The sequence below is a fragment of the Tiliqua scincoides genome, chromosome 3 (assembly GCF_035046505.1).
Source record: "Tiliqua scincoides isolate rTilSci1 chromosome 3, rTilSci1.hap2, whole genome shotgun sequence".
Lineage (NCBI taxonomy): Eukaryota > Metazoa > Chordata > Lepidosauria > Squamata > Scincidae > Tiliqua > Tiliqua scincoides.
Genome location: NC_089823.1, coordinates 41,019,084 through 41,041,254, shown reverse-complemented (window position 1 = coordinate 41,041,254; position 22,171 = coordinate 41,019,084).

Below are 22,171 nucleotides of genomic sequence, written 5' to 3'. Positions count from 1 at the left end.
TCTACATCCATGGGTCCTGTATCCACCAATTTAACCATCCCTGGATACAAAGAATTCAACTTCTGGTTTGCTTCTGAAAACCTGTAGCTTCCAGAAGCTTCTGCAGGCCAATAGAGTGGGTTGCTGGTCGACCACAACCCAGGGGACGCCTGCATTGGCTCCAGGTAAGTAATTGCACAAGCTTCAGGGGTGGCCCCCCCCCTCTGCAGAGTTCCTTATTTGTTGGGGAGGGGGAGCAGAGTCTGGAACCAAAACCCTTCGGATAAGGAGGGCCCATTGTACTTGCTTATTTTGCATGATGTGTCATGCCAGCATAAGTGTATATACTCAAAAGTAAGTGCCATTGAATTCAGTGGCTCTCATTCCCTAGTAAGTGTCCTTAGGATTTCAGCCTTACTCTGCTTCTGTGTTGCTAGAATATTGCCAGTAGATTTCCTTTCAATGAGCCTCAAGATGAACATTATATACCTCACTTGTCTGGCATAAATTTAGCTCTCGCTTATCCGGTTGCGAACACATTCATCCTGCCACCTCCTGGCTTTGCTTCAGAGATGCTGGGAGAAATTTGCTCTGCTTTGCCAGCAAACTGATTCATTTGTTATTAATGCAAACCCTATTTAGCAATGTATCTACAGTATAAAAGGCATCTGCTTTCATCAGGACTCAACCCCCATACAGTTGAATCCCAAAGGACCACTGGATTCTATGTTACATGCCCAAATAAGGTAACCCCCCAAAATTTAAAAAATGCAAACCTAGTCTAAAATTCCCCAGAGTTATTTTAGGTTTAAAAAGGCTTTAGTTAGACGTCTGAGGATTTTGCTGCCCACTTCTGATTGTATTAGTCTGTCTGCACCTCTCCACCACCAAAACACATAAAACAGCATGTGAGTTTTAAACAAACATGAGGTTTAGGAGGAATAAAGGCTGTGATAAATAATGCTGCTAAAATCCTTATAGCAGCATGGTCTGATGATGATTACAGAGTTTCAAAACAAATGGCCATCCTTGGTGGTAACAACAAGAGAAATGTACAGAATATATGCCCATGTCGTGGCTGAAGACATTCTTGGTCCTGGGAAAACAGAAGTGCAGCTGAATGGTTTCCTATTAACAGCTTAATGCAAATTTGAACATTTTGCTGAAGCAGCTGTTCTGCTATTCTGCCAGAAGGTGCCTGTAGATTAGAACAGGGGTCTCCAAACTTTTCAGCTGAAGGGCCGCATCAAATATCTTGCATGGTGTCGAGGGCCGGAAAAAATTTAAATATAAAATTTAAATAAATACATTAGAGATGGAACTTAGATGAAAGACTGAAATGAATGAATGAATGAATGAATGAATGAATGAATGGGCTCAAATGTTCAGGATTTCTCTAAGCACCAACACAGCCCAAGAAATAAAGCACACACACTTAAATGGACCCCTATTCCCCCACCCCACAAGCACAACTCTGGTTGTGTTTGGTCAACTGGGCCAGAGGCTCTCAGAGGATCAAAGACTGGCCACGGGCCAGATAGAGGCTCTCTGCAGGCCGCATCTGGCCCTCGGGCCGGGGTTTGGAGACCCCTGGATTAGAAGATGGACCAGCACTAGCCTGATGAGGCAGAAGCAATACATGTGATGGTGATAGACTTTACACTGGAGTTTGATCAATTAATAGGTAAAGGAATTTGATGGGTAAAGGAATACATGGGCTGAATCCTCTGCCTGCTTCCTGCTCTTACTCTCATAATCCATCTCTCCACCTAGTCTCCACCTAGTTTTTCCTACCTAGTCTCCAAGTCTAAAAAATGTTTTTTGCTTCTGCCCTGCCAGAACTATTGCCATAAGCAGTCATTCCACCTGGTTGCCTTAGGAAGGGGAGACAGCAAATACCTCTTCACCTGCTCAGCATCAACCAATTGCTATTTGGCTGTTCCCCTTTCATAACTGTCTCCTACAGCAATTGACCTAGAGCTATTATACCCTTTGAATGGGCGTGCAAGACCTCATGGCATGGTGGACTCCATGTGGCTGGTCAGAGTTCATGGGGAAAGGTCTGCATGCTTGGAGGATCTGGAGGAGCAAGAGACAAAAGAGGTACAAAAGTCAGGTACATACACATGCTAACAGGTCAAAGGTCTGGCACAGGTGGCCCTCTGGGCTGTTCATTGCCTCCGGTGTCCTGTAGGTGGTATTATCTCCTATTTTCCAGTAACTAGGATGCACTTTGAGGAAGGCTGGAACAGCAGGCTATCCTCTTTCTTCTCCTTGCACTATATAACAATTCCAGGTTGCCTGACTCCCAACACAGTTTTTGAGGGACAGGACATATCAGAATTTAAAAATGGTATTGTGAGGAGAAGAAGACCGCCCACCTCTGCTGCTGTATTCCTGGAATTGCTCCGTAAATATCCCCATGGCCCTTGTCAACTGGCAGCAGAGGAGACCAATGTACCCTCACTGCCTCAGGGGTAGGCCAAAATGGGAGTGCGTATTGGTCTCTGCCCTCTGGCACAAGTTCCATCATGCCACACCTGCTGCGCAACCCTCAATGCTCAATGAAGAAAAGCCATTTACAAAAGTAGTCAATGAAAATAAACAAATGAATCCAGCAAGGTGGCTGTGGGGATGGTTGCTGGGGGAAGGGGATAGGTAGGCTGAATGGTCAGGACCCTCAAACATGCTTCCATTCTGCTCTTTAAATTACATTCAGTACACAAGTTTCTATATAAATGGGCTACTGGTGTTTAAAGACATGGACCATGCATAGTTTGAGAAGCTAACTTGAAAAACTTGTCTACACCAGTGGCCATGGTGTAGACTTGTACAATTTTCAGACAATATGGCACCCATGTTTTGTATATGGCAATCCTAACAGAACTTATATAAGTACAAGAAGAAGAAAAAAACATTCTTGGGTGAAGCAGCCCTTAAGAAGACTCACTAAAGGTGTCTGAAGAAGTTCATTTGGTGTTGATGAGACAAAGAAAGAAAAAAAACTAGAAAAACTAAAAAAAAACAAAGAAAAAAACTTGCACCGAAGCAATGATTTGGATGAGTATTTTTCTGTTACATGACTTGAAATTCATGTAACCCTTTTATGAGCCTAATGCCACACCTTCTACACTGCATATGCTTTTATGTCCATTTGGCACTGTTTCCTATTTTTAACCTCAGTCAGCCTGAGTGTTGCAAATCATGCCTACCAGGCAACACAGCTGAATAAACAACTTTTTTCTTTGTTAATGCAATCCAGAATGCAGAAACCTTTCATAGTGATGACATAAGCCTTCATTTAGATACAAAGATAAAGGGAAAGGGGCAATTGTGCGGCTAGTCTGTGTCCCATATGGTCTTATGTTGTTTCCAGACCCTGATAGATATTGCTTAAGGGTTCAAACAAACATGCTTAGAAGCAGGAGCAGGTTTTTCAGCAGCAGGGCAAACTCTGCTCTCCCACATTTTCAGTCCTTAGTTAATATATGTTCAGCCCATTGACAGAATGGTGATTGATTTGTCCTTCTTAGAAGACCAACTTAAGGCTTCCTACTTCCCCACTCCATATTCACTTCACAGTCAAAGGTTAGGGCCAATCATGGCATCTCATCACCTGCCCTCCTATTTTCACAAACTGGTCTTTTCATACCACTATAGGCCTTGTCTTGGCAGGACCAGGATAACTGAGACAATCCCCCAAGGCCAGCGGTTCCTAAACGTAACATTGTCACGGTGCATTTCTTTCATGGTGGGCTTTTCTTCCAGGCTTTCCTGGGTGCAGCCTTTGTGGATAATGCAAAATCTCACGTGATCCTTGATAGTGGTGTCTTAGAGAGCCAGGAAGGCCACCAGGGACATCCTGCCGCACCCCTGTGAGTTTGTCATAGTGCCTTCGGGTGCTACAGTACACAGTTTGGGAACCAAGACAGCCTCCACTGTGTCTCTTCTCCCCACTACTTGGATTCAAAAAGGAACAGGGTAGAAGAGGACATGTGGAGGAGAGTGGCACCAGGGCCCATGAGAGAGGTGTGCAGGGGATAAATTGCCTGGCACCAGGGTCCATGAGAGAGGTGTGCAAGGGATAAATTCTACCCAGACCCAGGATCAAAAGGGGGGCCCAGGAGCCAAAGGAGGGCCCCCCCAAATTTACTGGGATCTTAGATTTTCCTATCTCACAGGTCCCATGAGAGGGGGATGCAGGGGATACATTGTACCTGGGCCCAAGGTCAAAAAGGGGGCCTAAAAGCCAAAGGAGGGGAACCAGAAATTTTCTGGAATCTCAGAAAATGTTTGAAGATATTGTGTGAAGACTAGCACCCACATTTTGTGTAAGCCTACTTGGTTTTATATAGTGGTGTCTCGGCATCCTCAGGGATCTATTCCGGGACCCCCACAGATACCGAAATCCACAGATCCTCTGATCATGACTGGAGCTATGCTCCGGTTGCATTTTGAGGCCCTTCTGAGGGCTGGGGAGGCTGTGTGTAGCCTCCTTTCCCTCAGGAAGCCCTCTGAAAGCCAGAAGTGCCAATTTTCAGCCTTCCGGAGGCCTGAGAAAGCCTCCTGAGGGTGGAGGAGGCTGTTCACGGCCTCCCTGGCTGTCAGAAGGATCACCGAAAACGACTGGAACGCAGCTCCGGTCACGACTGGAGGGCAACAAGTGGGGCAGATGTGTGGGTTCAGGACCCACAGTGGGGTAAAATCGCAGGTCCTGAATCCACGGATAAAGAGTCTCCACCTGTAGTGTCATTTGCAGAAGTTCTTATCCAATGGTCATATGAAATTATGATCCAACAGAGAAAAGAAGGGATGCAAAAGAAACTTTGAACGCCCTGATAAAATTCCTCTCAGAGGCCCTGCACTTCCCCATCCCCAAGCAGGGCAGCCTTTTACAGGGTCTGTGGGGAAAGAGACCTGCAGACAAGTGGGAGGCAAGAAGCCTGCTCTGAGTCACTGGCAAACAAGGCCAATACCATCCTTTTCTTGTCCTCATGTGCCCACTGAGGTCTGCACCAGAGAGAAGGCCGGCAGCAGGCAGTGTGCCACAGCTGCAGGGCTTTGCTGCCAGCAGACTCCAGGGGAGCAGGGCTGTGCTGGGGCATCCACGCCCAGGAGGAAAGCCCAGTCAGGCAACCAGAGGGTGGGCAGATGCACAAATAACAGCTGCTGCTCTCCCAGTGCTCAGGAGGCCAGTACATGGGATGGGAGGGAGCCTTGCTCCTGGTCCCCCCCTTGCTGCACCTGGAAACCTCTAGCAAGACTTCGTAGGGGAAAACCAGGGCTGAATGGGACCAGGACTGACGAATGGCTTTCTTGAACAGGAGCTCTCCAGTCCCTCCTGAGAGAGCTGAGAGAGAGCGCTCCTGAGGCGTAGCTGGAAAGAGTCTTGTGCCTGCAGCAACTCCGAGACCCCTGCCAGAGGGAAGTGCTTTGACGCTGATGCTCTGAGCAAGGAGACTGGCGTCTTGCGCAGGATAGTGTTGCCCAGAACTACATTTCCCAGCAGGCCCTGCTGTGTTGTGGGACTCAGACCCTGAAAGGGAGAGACCTTGCTCGCAGCTTGGGAGGGGAGAGAGTTCGAAGGCCTGAGCCCAGTGAGAGAGGAGGCCTGGGGCAGGTGTGTGGAGGCCCAGCGAGGCCTGGAAGGTGCAGGTCCGTGACTGCGGGGAGAGAGGCAGAGATGGAGCTGTGGCTCTTGGTTGCACAGGTTGCACTGGGGGAGCCCAGAAAATGAGGCCTGCTGGGCTCTTCTCCTGCAGCTGGAAGGGAGGCTTGGTTGGCCTGGCAGCCACAGGCGCCTGGTCAGGACCTTCTGCAGCCCCTTCGGTTCTTAACCCCCAGGGACTGCCAGTCCCCTTCCTCGCCTGCCCTCTTGAACCGTCTGCTCTCATGAGCCAGATAGCGGGTGAGTGCTGGACCCCCATGTTAGTGCAGAGGGGCACAGCTCCTCCCCAGCCCTCCTCCCAGCCAAGACCTTGGCTGTCTTCGTTCCTCGGTTAGAACAACCAGAAGTGGCGTCACTTGCCTGCTTCTGTCGCGGTTCTGCTTGCACACAACAAAATGGTGTCCAGCCACGGAATGCATGGAGACCGCCAGCTCTTAGCATAATGCTTGGAGGCTGGCATTTTCCACCACTAGAACTAAAGGCTGCCATGTTTCAGGTCTTGAGCTTGAAAGAAAAACTGGCTTGGCCAGTGTGCTGGAAGATGGAAAAGGAACTCAACTCAAGCATTAGAAGGAGGAAAAACCAGCTCTCTGAAGCTTCTAGCTTGGAAGCATAAGAACATAAGAACAGCCCTACTGGATCAGGCCATAGGCCCATCTAGTCCAGCTTCCTGTATCTCACAGCGGCCCACCAAATGCCCCAGGGAGCACACCTGATAACAAGAGACCTGGATCCTGGTGCCCTCCCTTGCATCTGACATAGCCCATTTCTAAAATCAAGAGGTTGTACATACACATCATGGCTTGTAACCCGTAATGGATTTTTCCTCCAGAAACTTGTCCAATCCCCTTTTAAAGGCGTCCAGACCAGACGCCATCACCACATCCTGTGACAAGGAGTTCCACAGACCGACCACACGCTGAGTAAAGAAATATTTTCTTTTGTCTGTCCTAACCCGCCCAACACTCAATTTTAGTGGATGTCCCCTGGTTCTGGTGTTATGTGAGAGTGTAAAGAGCATCTCTCTATCCACTCTGTCCATCCCCTGCATAATTTTGTATGTCTCAATCATGTCCCCCCTAAGGCGCCTCTTTTCTAGGCTGAAGAGGCCCAAACGCTGTAGCCTTTCCTTGTAAGGAAGGTGCCCCAGCCCCGTAATCATCTTAGTCGCTCTCTTTTGCACCTTTTCCATTTCCACTATGTCTTTTTTGAGATGCGGCAACCAGAACTGGACACAATACTCCAGGTGTGGCCTTACCATCGATTTGTACAATGGCATAGAAAGTGAAACTGAGCCATACCGCGCACTTACTTGCAAATAGGCAAACTTGCCTTAGTGCGTCGGAAAGAGTAGGCTGAGAGGAATCCAACGACACCAGAATGGTTCTGATCCAATTAATGCAACCCCAAAAAAATACCCGAGAAGGCGCTCCCTCCCTTCAAGCTGGTGAATGTATTGAGTCCTATGGAAAGCACAACTAAGCCATACAGTCACATTTACTCGTGACTGTATGGGGGCTGGGGATAAGAATAGGCCCTCAGTTTGGCTGTACTTGTCGTAAGAGGCGACTAAACAGCCACCGGGTAGATGGGACTCGTCAGCCTGGGAAGGCAGCTCATCTGAGAGAAGGAAAACTCTGATCCCAAACCTCCACTGCCTTGTGGCTACATCCAGTTATGGAAAAGGCTTCAGGAGTCAACCTCGAGGCAAAATCAGGAGCCGGAGTCCCTGAGGCAGTTCATGGCTGAATGCAGTCACGTTCTGGCAACTCCTGCGACGCCGCTGGAACCAACCGTATTGGCCTCTGCCTTTCCATTGGACGATTTCAGCGACGTGGAGAGGGGGGATTTGCTGCATGGGTAACAACCTATCCTCCATACCTACTTTACCCAGGCTTCACGCACTGGAGAGATCACTCTGTTCCAGAACCACCATTCAGAGCGTGACACCATAGTCTTCCGAGACTGAAGGATGCCAACATGATGACTTGTGAAAAAGGAAACTTGGCTCGTGGTCAGGCCAGGCAACGGGGAATGTGTGGCCACCAGAATGGTCACAATCTAATGGAACTGGACCTTAAGAAATGCTCCAGAAGGCAGCCTTCCCCTCCCCCAACTAAAGAGGATAATAACAGAGGCTTCAGCTGGAAAGGTGAACTTTTTTCTTTTTGAGACTTGCAAAGCCAAGTGGATCCAGACAGTGAGGTGATTTTGGCATAAGAACTTAAATTGAACTGGGCACTGGATAGGCTGAAAATCTTACTGATTCTTTTTTTGCTTGAATTTCTAATATTCCCTTTAATAATTTTAGCCTGTATATGCGCATATGGCAAGCAGCACCGCTGAATTCAGGCCTGCCTGCTTATGCCAATGTTGCAATGCATTCTGGACCATTTGTGAGTTAATGGACACTGTTGGGTCTGAGATCGCAGTCTCAGGGCCCTTTGCTGCTACCTTGCAAGTCCAGAGAAAGAGGACAAAGCTATAAAACACCAGCTTGTGGGTGCAAGATGGTGGTGCCATCCAGTTGCCAGACCATCCTTTTCAGAGACATTGATTATGGATTTGGGAAAATGAACGCACAAAGAACATCCTTTACGCATCCCCAAATAATCAATCCCAATCTCCCAGCTTGCCTAGCCCTGATCAATACCTAAGCCTTCCCCCAGAGTCCAATAAATACTGGGGACCAGTCTCAATGTCTTTGTGACTCCTGGAATAAGGCAGAAACCCCCTTTGTCTTTGCTTCATTCTTGAGTCTCCAAAGCACCACATGGAACTGCACACCAAGGCTTGGCAAGCTGTCTTCATGGCAGTGGATACCATTGTGCTGTGGCCCTTCTTTTCTTGTATAATTTCCCTCTGTCAATCCCTCCTCCTCAGTAGAGGAAGGAGCTAAGAGCAGAGCAATCCAAGCCTTCCATCCCCCCAAATCATTCCCTTTTAATTCTTATCAGTGCACCAAATACAAGCACACACTCTCAGCACAATCTGGGACCACACACAACCACACCAATTAAGATAAGTTTTACGGCATTTTTCTTGAGCTGTTAGTGAAGCACCTTATTTTCGATGTTTGTTACAATAAATCCTATGGCCCAATCCTACTGAAGAGTTTAACATGTGTTCTGATGGCACAACACACTTTCTGATAGTCAGAAATGTGACTCTATGGAGAGCAAGGACTGGCCCTGCCAGAAGCGTTGAGTGGCCAGTTGGTCACCAGGTACTGGCTGCCTCATGTAGAATTACGCAGGTGGCTGGAGGGAGGTGGGGATAGAACAGAGGAGGGTGGGTTTCAGGGAGGCAATGGAGGCAGGGAGGAAGGCAGATCAGGTCCAGTAAGAGGACTGGCTCAGCCGCAGTATTGTCCACCAAATCTGGACTCCCTTCCTTGGCCCTATCTTGGTGGGTTCACATGGACTAGCCTCAGAAGTATCACTGGTGCAGCTGCAAGATGACACATCAGTAGAGGTGTTTTTCAAGTACCTCTGTTCATAGGTGATAAGTGAGGAGCACTGAAATTGTGTAATCAATTGTGTAATCAAACACCACATTTTGCATTTTAATTCAACATGTTTTTTAAACATAGCATTTTCAAACATCTCTACCCATTGGGCTGGCAGGGATATTGGTGCCACTGGGCTGTTAATTTCTTTGGAAGCTTCTCTCCCATTTTATTCTTTAAAGGGGATCTCTCTCTGCATTGACTGCAACCAGTTAAAGATTCCTTATCAGGGAGCTGTTTCATTGTGCCTTAATGATTCTTCTTTGGAAAGGCAGGACTGGCTATCCTGTATTGTATTCCAAGGAACATTTATTAAATAGACCCTCCAAGCAGCTCCCCATGTCACACTTTAGGACAGGGTTTCCCAAAGTGTGCGTTCTGAGCATAAGGCCACTTCCAGGCTGGTGACCCACTCTATCAGCCTCCACAGGCCTCAGAATGATCCACAGAGGTCTCCAGAAGTCATATCTGGTCAAACCATAAGTGACATGAAAACCAGAAGAGATTTCTGCAGGCCATTAGGAGGACCACAGAAACCAATGGAGTGAATCACTGGACCTGAAAGGCCTGCAGGGCCTTACAAGAAGGAGTGGCACATTGCGACCCACCAGGAAGTATGAGGTGGGTCACGGCACCAGAAGGTTTGGGAATCGTTGCTTTAGGACATTCACCCAACTCAAAGTCAATAATGACAATCCCCAGCTTTTTGCTGTCTGTGCCTCATGATAAACATGGGGAAGGGGGTATCAAATAAGATATGAACTGCAAGTACAGCCCAAAACTGCAAAGTCTTTGGGGCTCGCTCTGCAGTCCTTGCCCAAAGGGGCTACATCCAGCATTCCAAACTGTGAAGTTCTCTGGGATCAGTCATGTGTCCCCTTTAATCAGCTAACCTCAGGTTACTCACCAACTAAAGAATGCCCAGCCCAGGCATCAAAACCTGACTGACAACAAAATCCCAACTGGCATTGCAATGCAAAGACTGTGTTCCTCAGCCTGAGGTTAATCTTGCCAAGATGCAGCAAAAGGACATGTGCTGAATGGTGCCCATGCAGATATTCCCAAAACACTGGAGGCAACTGACCCCATTGCATACCAGGGAGCCCAACCCAGTTGACTTCAGTGAATTCTGCAGGTCAACTGCTGATCTCATTACTGGGGACCCTTTGCCAGGTTGTGGGGAGGTCCCTGAAATGCCCTGTTCCTGGTGTTCCCTGGCTGCTCCTTGATAGCTCTCTTTCTCCAAAAGTGGGAGTGTGCAGTTGTAGCAAAATGGCAACCCTATCTGTATGACTGGCATTCCCAGCACACAAAGGGGAATTGCTGCATAACTGAGCCTTCCTGAGGGGCAGAACCAGACCCATAGGCAAGCAGATGCCTATTGTCTGACCAATCCCCCTACAGAACTGCACCTGGTACTTCTACTCTGTCTTCAAGTGATCTTAGGCTACAACTAGTTTAGATTTCAATCAGGGTTCTACTACAAGTGATGAATTACAACTCAGACAAGAGTAGCGAAAACTGTGTTATTCACAACTTGTAATGACTCGAGTTACACCCAACTTGTGCCTTTTTCTTGGAGACAAGTCATAACTCGCTCGTGTTTCTTAACTGAAGTCTTTAGGCCTGCTCCGCTGTGTGTGTCTGTGTGCTTGCTTACTTTTTGGCTGCTTCTGTGGTGCCCTGAAAGACCTTTTGACGTGGTCTAAACAGGTCTAAGCAGCAGGCTTGGGAGGAGGAGGGTAGGTTCATAAACCTCCCAGCTGCTGTGGGTGACTCTCCCTCCCGCCCGCCTGCCTGCTCATCTGTCGCTTCTGTTCTCTCGCTTGTACTGCCCACCACCTCCTGCCTTGCCAAGCTCAGACACCTCCCTTCCAATAAGTTTGTCTGTGGCGGGCTGCTTGACACACCTCCATGTTTTCTGCAGAGCCACGCTTGAGTCACGGCTTGACTCACTTTTTGAAAAGACCAACTTGAGTCACAAAGGGCTCTGGACGAGTCGTGAAGGCATTATGACTTGTTTGCAACCCGGGTCATGGTGAGCAAAGACTCAGGACTTGACTTGAGACTCGAAGAAGTGACTCTGGCACTTCCCTGCCTGCTGCCCTGTCCCCCAAGCACTGAGCTATACCTTAGCTCTCTAACAAATACACAGTTGTTCAGTACTGTACTACAGACACAAGTTTGCATTAAGAAGACTTATATGATTTTGTCTTTTGGGCAAGATACGCAAATACTCCATTGTTGTAAATGTGGAGCCACAGAAATACTTACATCTTTGGAATGTCACAGTTCCCATTCAATTCTCTTAATAAAAATACTCCCATGTATTCCCAGCAGTTTCGGCTTACTGAGTACTGAGTCTCCTGTATCGCATGCAAACTAATCAGGAAACACACTGACTCGAGCTAAAATGTTGCCATGTTGTAATGTTTCAGACAAAGGACCTGTTGTTTAAGAAGGGCACCTTCTGCCACTAGAAGTCACATTTGTTTTTATGTGTTTACATTGAAACTGAGAAGCTCATTTAAGAGTTTCCTTCAAACAAGGAAGGGAAAGAATGCAGAGGATAAGAAAGTGTGACTGTCTCACTGCTAATTATTACAAATGTGATAGCCTTTAGCAGGCAAGAGATGCACTGCCTTGGGTTTTGTCATAGTAAGGTCTTAACACAGTGCTCAGTTGAAAAAGCTGGAACGAATGGAAAAACACTACTGTGTGCAAGATATCTGCTTCTCCCCTAGAGAATCAACCAACATCTGAACAATTTACTACCGGTTAACTATTTATTTTTGAAAATTAAGGGCCCAATCCTATTCAACTTTCCAGTGCTGATGCAGCTGTGCCAAGGGGGGAGGTATACTGCATATGTGGGGGGGGCAACATTCATGCAGGCCTCCTCAAGGTGGTAAGGCAGTGGTTCCCAAAATTTTTCATCTGGCAGTTTCCTTGACCTACTGCGTTGCAGCTCCCCAGTAGGGCTCCTATCCATTGTATAGGGCAGCAGGATTTTTGTGAGGATACCACTGCTCCCCTGGTTGGTTTCTGTGGCAGGGAGCAATGACTCACAACTTGGGAACCACTGGTTGTAAGGGAATGTTTGTTCCCTTACCTGGGAGCTGGACTGCAGCTGAGTTAGCATTGGAAAGTTGGATAGGACTGGGCTAAGTCTGCTCTGAAATGGGTTGAGGGGACAGTATTAGTCATTTGAAATGCTTTATCAAGTACTATAAGGTATGCTTTCAGGTAGGAATGTGGATCAGGTTGCCCTGGGTCCTGGTGCAAGAAAAAGATCTGGACCTCTACAGACACAGGCCTTCCTTATGATGCGACTCCTAAGCTTACCTGGACACTGGCAGAGCAAGCTGCTCCCCCTTTCATCCTTAAGAGGACAGCGGCTGTCAGCCTGGCTTGCTCCCAGAGGTCCCCTGTGACAGTGGAGGGGCTGATGCTTGATCACTTGGACACTTCCTCTTCTTCCTTCCTGGTCAATCAGGCTTGCTCTCCCGCAGCAGCCCTTGACTTATTGAATCTCCCTATTGTATCCCACAGCATCTCCCTGCAAGTTTAGATCTGTCCTTGTGTGAACCTTTATCTAGGAATGGGTCATTGGTCCCTACGCTGGAGATTTATTGGCATGTGGATTTTGTAAATGTATTTACAAATATACAAACAGAGCATGCTGGAAACAAATAGGCCCTTTCAGCCTAAATGTTCCCAAAAAGGAGCACCTATGCTCCACATAACTCCCACTTAAAGCTTCCACTTGTCATATAGGAGAAAAGGTGGGGTTATAACCTTTTACACAGTCAGACAGACAAACTTCTCTGTCTCAAGCTCTGAGGGCTATACCTTTCTAAAGGCACAATCCTCACCAAGTTTCAAGCACTGACTTAGCTGCAATGCAGCCCCAAGGTAAGGTAACAAACCTGCCCTTACCTTGAGGATGCCCCCTTGACTGCCCCCACTGTGGGATGCAGTGCATGGCACATTGACACAGCTATGTTAGTGCTAGAAAGTTGGTTAGGATTGTGCCCCAAGGTAGATTTCCAGTCAACAAAAATCACAGTTGTTATTAATAAGATGATCACTCAGTTTTTCAGGCAAAACCTAAGCAATAGGCCCATAAATGTTTTCAAGACAGCCAGGCTCATTAATATTTTATGCTTCAAATAATATTGCTATATTAAAACATCATTCTACACAAGGGAGAGTTGCACTTGCAAAAGTCTGCATGGCCTGCGCTGGAACACATGAATTATGCAGCTCAAGTCTTGTTCTTTTCAGACAGGGCAAAGCAAGAAAGAACTTACCAGCAACACAAGCTCCACTGGCACCTCTCTCTTCTCACACTCACTGTCTGATGGTGCACTGGGTGAAACCACTACTTCAGGAACTACCCTAGTTAGCTGTGCTCTCTGAGGCCGTAATCAGCCAGTGCCCGATTAGGCCAACCCTGGATGTCATCCCTGCCCACTGAGAGCCCAATCCTATCCAACTTTCCAATGCCGGTGTAGCCGCAATGCCACCCCGATGAAAGGGAACAAACATCCCCTTACCTGGAGGAGGCATCCGTGACTGCCCCCCCTACTATAGGATGCAGCATGTGCCCCGTTGGCACGGCTGCACAGTGTTGGAAAATTGGATAGGATTTGGCCCTGAGTTAGGTACCAGTGTTAGATTGAGGGCTGCAACTCTGCCCTTGAACAAGCAATGACATCAAAGCTCCTTGTTCAACAAGCAATGTAGTTATGCATCTGCTAACATAAGAAGAGCCCTGCTGGATCAGGCCAAAGGCCCATCTAGTTCAGCTTCCTGTATTGCACAATAGCCCACCAGATGCCTCAGAGCACTCAAGACAACAAGAGACCTGCATCCTGTTCTGAGGAAGCCTACTTCTAAAACCAGGAGATTGCATGTACCCATCAGCACATGTAACTTGTGAGGGACTTTTCCTCCAGAAATCTGTCTGTTTCCTTCTAAAGGCCTCTAGGCCAGGTGCCATCACCACATCCTGTGGCAAGGAGGTCCACAGATTCATTACCTGCTGGGTAAATAAACATTTTCTTTTGTTTGTTCTAACCCAACACTCAATTTTAGTGGATGGCTCCTAGTTCCAGTGTTGTGTAAGAGGGAAAAAGAACTATCCACTCTATCCATCCCCTGCATAATTTTGTACATACATCTCAATCATATTCCCCCTCGGGTGCCTTTTTTCCCTAAACTGAAGAGACCAAAACCCTGTAGGCCATATGGAGGTGCCCCAGCCCAGTAACCATTTTGGTTGCTCTCTTCTGCACTTTTTCCAGTTCCACTATGACCTTTTAGAGATGTGGTGACCAGAACTGGATGAAATATTCCCGATGTGGACTTGGCATCGATTTGTACAATAGCATAATATTGGGTATTTTATTCTCAAATCCTTTTTTTAAAAAAAAAAATTATCCCAAGCATGGAATTGGCCTTCTTCACCACTGCTGCACAGTGGGTCAACACTTTCATCGGCCTGTCCAATAGCACCCAAAGGTCTCTCTCCAGATCTGTCACAGACAGCTCAGAACCCATCAGTAGGGACCCAGAACTATCAGGAAGGGGACATTTCAAGCTAAAGTGGGTGTGTGTCTCTGGAAAAGATCCTCAGTGTACACTCTGCATGAAGGCAGAAGGTCCAAGTTTCAACCCCGAGCATCTGCAGGTGGACTGGGAAAGACCCCTGTCTGAAATCCTGAAAAAGTGGTACCATTCAGTAGTCAATATTCAGCTAGACAGACCAAGGGTCTGACTCTGTTTAAGGAGGCTTCATAACATTCACAGCAAACTCCCAAGGTCCGCTCTTGGATATATTCAAGATTACACTTTAAGAAATTGGGTTGGAAATCCCATTGATTCCAGTAGGAGAAAAGTAGTCCTAATTCATCTAGTGGAATGATGGGACTTAAAAGTGCTTAACTTTGGCTGAATCATACCACTGGATTTTAAGACCATTTGTTGAGGTTACTTTTTTATATCTAGAACAAACCACAAACACATATGTTCTTATTTCAGTTGTGTAAGCTGCTCGAGCACCTCCTTTTGAAACTGGAAAGAGAAGAGAAAAATTCTTATACAAAATAAATACGAAACTCCTGATTAATCAAGTTTTATTTCTTTCAGTCAGGTTCCCCTGCTTTTCATCTGCAACCAAGCACCAGGCCACTTGCAATGGACAAAACAAAATCAAAACACATTAAAACACAAACACAAGAAGTGCTAAATACAATAACAGCTGAACAAAAACCGCATAAAACAATTGTTTCATGGTGGGAGCGACATATGTGGTCGGAAACTCAGAGGGGGCAGCTGCTATCCTGCTCTGTCCAATCTCACAGGCAGCCTTATGTACCAGACTACAGCAACAAATAGGCGTGATGAAACTGGCTGTTGGTTATGTAAAACACTGCTACCAACCCGTGTTCAATTAATGAAGCCCCATTTGTTTCGATGGAGCTTACAGTACCCATGAATCACTGCCTCAAGGTATGTCAGACATCAGGGTGTGGAAGTCCCTGCATTGAGATCCTGGGGGCAACTAAGGCTCAAGATCTATGGGCAGAACTGCCAGGACTTGGTTAGAATGACTCAGTTCTGACTTGGCACCAAACTGCTTCTTCGTCTTCCATCCCCATACACTTCCTGTCTTGTCCAAAACAAAAGTACAGCCTAGCTGATAGCAGAGGATAAGTGTCTGACATGCAAATTTATCATACACTTTCCTTTCTTGGGTTTTACCCTCTGATTAAAGATGATATCAGTAATGCACCCTTAAGGTTTGTTTGTCCTTACTTTTTAAATGACTCTGTTACATTATTCTTATGTAAGATCAGAACAATGCTGTTTCACAATAAAAGGTTTTTTTTGTTTCTTTAACAATCATATTCCGTTTTTATGAGACTAGAATACACCAAAAGAAAATATCTAATCCACGTATATGTATGAGACATACTTCATTGGGCAAGGCTGACTGGAAAGAATGACACCTCCTTAGGATTATCTGCTTGACATGTACACATTTTAAGTGGTTTGCCCAGGGGAACATCCGAGAAGACTGTACTCAAATTTGGAAACAAGTCAGTGAAGCTCATGTGTTCAAAAGGATTTTTTCTTTTTAAAATAACAGAATATTAAACATTTGCATTTTTAAAAGTTGCTTTTTTTGGTCAAATTTTTATTCTGAAATCTGTACAAGTTGTAGAGTTCCTTGTACAGTATACACAACAATTGCCAGAACATTAAATTCTAAAGACATCAGTGCAACTCAGGCATTAATTTATTTTCCCTGTGGCTAATTCCCACACAGAAGGGAGAAACCATGAGGAGGGAGGCATATGGTATGGTTACTGGCCCAAATGGGTTAAATACTGTATATCATTTACGGTTGCCATCTCACGCACTGACCTGGAGGAAGCTCCGTTGAACGTAGTAGGATTTAGGATTATGCTGTAAATTTCTTTTTAGCCTTGCTTTGGATCTTGACTGGTAGATTAATCTGGTCCCACAGACACAACATGAACTAGTGGCTTGGAGTCTAAATGCAATATTGTGGCACACTTTCGGTACAAATACTTTGGATTACAGTCCAGTGAATATGGAGCTCCTCTCTCAGATGAATTTGAACTTGTTTAGTAATTGGAATGTAACATTAACTCAATTTGTTCTTTACCTTCAGGGTAAAATATATGCGGCAAGAACAGCTGGCAAACTCTCCACAGTCCCAGCTGGCTTTCCACAAGAGGCAACATTTTCCAAGGGCTCTGGATGCAATATATCTTAAGAGGAAGTACTCTGCCATGTGTCATGCAAGAATTAGGTTTATCCTTCTGCCAAAAGACCCAACCACAAGGTAAATTAACCTGCTGAAACACAAACCAATGTACTGTTGGCTGCTTGGTGACCAAGTTTGACATTTTTGTTAAGCATCTGTCTGTGAAAGCAAATTGCATTGGGCAATCTACATTTACAGAAAAAATGACACACATTATTTAGCTCAGGGGTGTCAAACTCATTTCACCCTGGGGGCCACATTGGATTTATGGCACCTGCTGAGGCCGAACTCCAAATGTGGCAGCCGGAAGTGACCTGAACATAGGAAGTGATGTCATTTGTGACATCACTTCCTATTTCTTAAAAAAGCTAAGGTTTCCCCCTCGTTAAGGTTCATTAATAGCATTCGTTAATAACCCCCTCATTATTAAAGTTCATTAACACTTGGGCTGCAATCCTAACCTAAAATAGGACTTACTTCTGAGTAGACCTGATTAGGATTGTGCCCTTAATCTAATTTATAATAATTTCAAATATAAACCATTAACATTTTGTAGCAGACTACAAAAAACAAACAAAATACTGAATAGAAAACCTGAATTTAAAAAAACGTATTAACCCATTTATGCTACAAGTTCTCTTCTCCACAACTAATAAATTGCACACACAAAAAATCCCAGCCTCCAGCTTGTAAGTATTGAAATAAGCTCAATATACCTGGCTTTCCTAATGTATTTCATGTATTTCAGTTACACATGTGCATGTATTTCAGATGAGTTACACAAAAGAAGAATGGAAAGGTATCAATTGCAGGAAAGAAAGTAGAGGAGACATTGCAGGTGCCCAGTAGAAACTGATTGCCCAAGACATGATGAGTCATTACTTCTCCAGGGGCAAATCTGATTCAGATTTCAAGCCAACCATTCTGAAATGGCATGGAAGAGAGTTTTGGTTTCTCTGTGCAAAAACCGAATCAAAATGCTTGGAGAAAAGTTGTAGAACTTAAAACAAGTTGGGCAATGCATTTTGAGAACTCCTTTTGTTCAGCTGGATTTTAACCATGTGAAATGCACCCTCCTTGCAAAAGAGCTGTTTCTCACAAATGGATTGCCACCAAGTGTTGACTTTACCATGTGGAAAAGGACCCAAACTCACAGGGCAATCCTATGCATGTCTACTTAGCAGTAAGTCCCACTGTGCTCAGTGTCCAGGAAGCCTGAGTATCTACTAAACAGTGGCACAAGATGCATTGAGTTTTAGTGGCCAGGCCAAGAAAGCAGGGAGTTCATTTTAGTTTACTACACAGATTTCATATATTTTATCTGTTTTTAAAAAATAGTTTTTTGCTCTGAATTTGCATGGAAGGTAAAATAGAAGAAATTTTAACAAAGTTGTAATAAATACCATAAACATCTAATCTTAAAAACAATTCACGTTCTTCCACTAATTTGTAGGCTACCTTTCAGATTTAACCTAAGTCTACACAGAGGCATCCAGATTTCTGCAGTCAAGAATCAGAGGATGTTATTAGCTGTTACACTCAATTTGATCTCTGTATACTTAGTTTGGGAATTCAAGGTATGTTTCAGTGAATCCCCTTGATTCATTCTCAAGCTTTCTGTGGAATGCAAGTTCCACCAATCACATATGACTACATAGCCCAAGACAAATGCCTCTGGGTTTGCCTCTTTTCAACATCAGATTAATTTCTTGAATGGTATAAACAAGTCAGAGGCTGGACTAAGTGTATGTGTTTATCCCAAGGTAACTTGTATGCTTGTGCAACCAGTTCCTCAGAATTAAAGCAACAGTCTACTCTCACATGGTCAGCCCATATAAGAGACAAAACAAAGAGGACACCTCAGGCAGTAGACTGATGGGAAGTGCCTACATCTCTGCCCACTTACCTCCACTGATCTACCTCTTATTCTTATTCCTTGATTGGAAAAAGCTGATATTCTGCCTACCACTCTCTTCTCCTCCACTTTTCCTCTATTTTTCTGTCCCCATGTTCCTTTCAATTCAGGAAGTGGGAGGAGATGAGGCTGGCAATAGGTAAGGGGGAAGAACTTGGCATACTGCTTCAGATGTCAGAAGGTCTTAGGCCCTACCTGTACTCTTACCTGATAAAGAGGATTTACTAGGAGTAGTTCTCAGTCTACACACTTCTTTTCCCTTTTCTAATAGCAAAAACCAAAAATATTTTACCCTTTTGTGCTTGTACTTCAGTTTCAAGGTAATGCCCTCTCACCTGCACCAGTTTTCATTGTCACAGTGAATAATCAACAAACAGAAATGATTAAAGCACGTTATGCTAGTGAAAGAAACCAGAAAACCATCTCATGCCAACACATACTATTCTGTTTAAATACATATACAGGAGAGATGGTGGGAAGGAGAATACAGTAATAAGCAGACAACCACTTTAATCTCCATCTGAAGAAGTCAAATCACTTCAAATTATTATTATTAACAGTATTTATATACCGCTTTTCAACAAAAAGTTCAGAGAAAATCAAATAACCAACAGCTCCCTGTCCCCAAAGGGCTCACAATCTAAAAAGTTGCAAAAGAACAGCAGCAGACAGCTGCTAGAAAAGACACTGCTGGGGTGAGGTGGGCCAGTTACTCTCCCCCAGCTAAATAAAAGAAGAGCACCACTATTTAAATTCAATGATTCTATCCTGAGGTAGGTTCATACAATAAAAAATTCCAGGCTCTGAGGAGACCTGTGTAAACCAGTCCTATAGCAAGTCATGCAAATATTGCCTCAGTCTTCTGCTCCTTGCTGTTTTATGGTTTTATTCTTGTTGTAAATCTTTATCATCTGCTCCTTATATTGTTGTTTATTGCTTTCATTATTATTGTTATTTTTATGTTTTGATACGTTAACTCAGATGTCACTACACCCCAGCCTGAGGGCCCTGGCCTCTTTCCCCTTAAGGGGCGGGGGCAGCCAGGAGGCAGAGAGGAGGCAGTGCAATCCCCAGGATTGCACCATTCAGGGCTGCAGGGGCTTGGCTGCATTTACCAGAGCCTCCTGCAGCCTCCTGGGGGTGCGGGAAGCCCTGCACGACTGTTTGCAGGGCCCCCTGAAGCTTTAGAAGTGAAAGTGGGGTAATCGCGCCCTGCCTCTGCAAAACCAGAAGGGGAGCATGATTGCTCCACTTTCACTTCTAATGGGGCTGCAGGGACTGGGATGCACTCACCAGTCCCTGCGGCAGCCTTCCCTGGGTGTGGGGAACCCTGCGCGAGCCTCTGCAGGGCTCCCCACACCCCAGGACAGCTGCTGCAGGCACTGGTGAGTGCATCCCAGTCCCTGCAGTCCCCCTGAGTGGTGCAATCCTGGGGATCGCGTCATTGCCTTCCTCCGCCCCCGCAAGGACTTATTGCGAGTTTCAAACTCCAGGAAGCATTACCTGTATCCAGCTGAGAGCTTTGGAAACATGGTTTATAAATCTTTTAAATACATAAATTTTCTGTTTAAACACATTCACGCAGGATGAAATAGGTCCTTATTAAAATCCATCATTTGTACCCATTGCAATCCTGAGCTGACATTATTTTCAGCCAATCAGGGTTTCTTCCCCCTCAAGTACCACTGAAATCCATTAGAACATGTGGATAAATGTGCTGTTTTAGAAGTGTCTTATATTTTTTATTGTAAGCAATGCAGGACTGCTCTGGCAAGAAAGCCAACACATAAATATTTTAGACTTAATAAAATAAATAAATAAATCATACTATTATGAATGAGGAACTTCCAAATAGGAAGTTGGCATAGCCGCCAACAAACACTTTTTTTGAAGGACTAAGACAGGAGATGAGATCATCTATCTTAACAAATGTAAACATATGCAAGTGAAGATCAAGCAAGCTGCTGCTAGATGCTGGGCACTGACCTTCCAAAGCAGAAGAATTAGCAGCAATGGTAACATTAGGGGTGAATGTTGTGGGGTCACGTTGGCTTCACCATCTGCCCTACAGAAACCCTGGTCTTTGATTTAGGTGCTCTACACCTCTTGCATTTTGCCATAGAACGAACACTAAAAAGAAGTAAATTTTTTGCAGAGAGTGAGTTTTGACATGAACAGTCTGCTGCCATGGAATGCCGACAGGTATGTGCATTAGGTTGGAATGCAAAGTACACCTGGATTCTGCAGGAAAGGCCCATTAGCAGGTGGCTAAGGGTCAATACCTGTTCTCTCCTACTGAGGCATTCAATGTTTCTCAAACTTCTGACAAAAAACTATTTTTAGAAGTACAACTGGATGCCCAGTTGTGCATCTTACACCTGAAATGGTTCATGTTCCATGAGCGAGTTTTGCCTGTGCTGAGAGAACCCAGCTCTTGCCTCTCATTTCTGCATGTGTCACTCATCTTGGCTTTCCTTCTTATTGGAAGGAAGCAAGTGCAAAGGAATGACTTGCGCAACAATGCAAAAGACCCATGCAAAATAGGCTGCATTCCTATGTTAGAATTAATTGAATTAGTCAATCACACTTGATATAAACATGCAACATGAAAGTAGCAACCCTAGTGGAGGCTGATGGGAGGAGGTGAGGCCAACAGGTGCATTGTACAGTGATATACAAGGTTTCAGGTTTCAATTCTATGGATGCATACCTAAGAAAAACCCCACTGAACATAGTGGTATTCATTTCTGAGTAAGCATCCATAGGATTGTGCTGTTTCTCATAGGAACTAATTCTCTCACCCGTTACTAGTTTGTTCTGGCATGACAACAAGTATTTTTTACAAAATCCACAAGCCATTTGCATTCTTGTGTGATTTTTTTTCACTATTCCAATATCTAAGACAAGCCCAACACTCTGTCAGCCTTGGCCCTTACTAATGCCGAGATAGCCTTCTGCTTCTCAGAAGTGTTTTCCCAAGATTTAAAAATATTAAATATTCCCACATCAAAATACCCATCTTTCTGCTTTATCAGGTTCAGTCACCAACTTCCAGTACAAATTTAAATATCTGTTAAGTTAAAAAAAAAATGAGGTGTTAAAAAAACAGATTTTATACCCCATAAGGAACTCTAAAACATCACACCAAATACTTACAAAAGGTCACATTAAAAAACAGGGATGCTGGTTCCTATAAAAAGTGACCGAGGTAGCATTATACAGTACAGTAGAAGAGAATAGCACACATCTGACCATTCGACCCATGTAGCCAAGAAACTGTTGGCTAGCTTGGTAAAACAG